Here is a 1328-nt window from a genome sequence, read left to right as displayed (position 1 = left end):
GGAGCCCCGTCCCGGAGCTTTGGCAGTGTGGCAGGCCGGGGGACCGGGCCCAGGGCCGTGGCACCCGACCCGGGGCCCGTCCGGGCCCCTGGACCCAGCCGGGGCTCCCAGGCCCGGAGGCGCAGGGGAAGCCTCCCCGGGCCCTCCGGACCCCGTCTCGGGGCAGCCTGCCACGCAGCAGGACCAAGGACAGCGCCCGGGATGGGGAGTCCGCCCTCCCCGGGCCCTCAGGGGCCCCGGCCAGAGCTGCTGAACTCGGCCGAGCGAGGGGAGGCTTCCCGGGCACAACGGAGCCCTGTCCCGGAGCTTTGGCAGTGTGGCAGGCCGGGGGACCGGGCCCAGGGCCGTGGCACCCGACCCGGGGCCCGTCCGGGCCCCTGGACCCAGCCGGGGCTCCCAGGCCCGGAGGCGCAGGGGAAGCCTCCCCGGGCAATCCGGACCCCGTCCCGGGCACGCAGCAGGACCAAGGACAGCGCCCGGGATGGGGAGGCCGCCCTCCCCGGGCCCTCAGGGGCCCCCGGCCGGAGCTGCTGAACTCAGCCGAGCGAGGGGAGGCTTCCCGGGCACGACGGAACCCCGTCCTGGTCCTTTGGCTGTGCGGCAGGCCGGGGGACCGGGCCCAGGGCCGTGGCACCCGGGGCCCGGGCCCTTGACCCAGCCGGGGCTCCCAGGCCCGGAGGCGCAGGGGAAGCCTCCCCGGGCCCTCCGGACCCCGTCCCGGGCACCCTGCCACGCAGCAGGACCAAGGACAGCGACCCAGGATGGGGAGGCCGCCCTCCCTGGGCCCTCAGGGGCCCCCGGCCGGAGCTGCTGAACTCAGCCGAGCGAGGGGAGGCTTCCCGGGCACGACGGAACCCCGTCCTGGTCCTTTGGCTGTGCGGCAGGCCGGTGGACCGGGCCCAGGGCCGTGGCACCCGATCCGGGGCCCGGCCGGGCCCCTGGACCCAGCCTGGGCTCCCAAGCCCGGCGGTGCAGGGAAAGCCTCCCTGGGCCCTCCGGACCCCGTCCCGGGCACCCTGCCACGCAACAGGACCAAGGACAGCGCCCGGGATGGGGAGGCCGCCCTCCCCTGGACCTCAGGCCTCAGGCCTTCCAGGTAAGCCCGGCAATCTGGTCGCCCCGTTGGAAAGCATTGCGCGCTACTATTGCAAACACATTATCTACCGGACTTGCTCTAGATGGCGCTCCAACATAAGGAATGAACCAACACCTTCCCTACTGGAATCTTGACGAGCTAAAGTCGTCAGCAGCACTGAAGGGGTTAACATCGAATGAACTAAGCAACCTCTGGTGATATTTTATATTACAGTGCCATCTGGTGGTCGTTT

Source organism: Lissotriton vulgaris, unplaced genomic scaffold (assembly GCF_964263255.1).
Source record: "Lissotriton vulgaris unplaced genomic scaffold, aLisVul1.2 SCAFFOLD_2633, whole genome shotgun sequence".
In the NCBI taxonomy this organism is placed as follows: Eukaryota; Metazoa; Chordata; class Amphibia; order Caudata; family Salamandridae; genus Lissotriton; species Lissotriton vulgaris.
The sequence above is the reverse complement of the archived record's forward strand: the minus strand, read 5'-3'. Positions refer to the sequence as shown.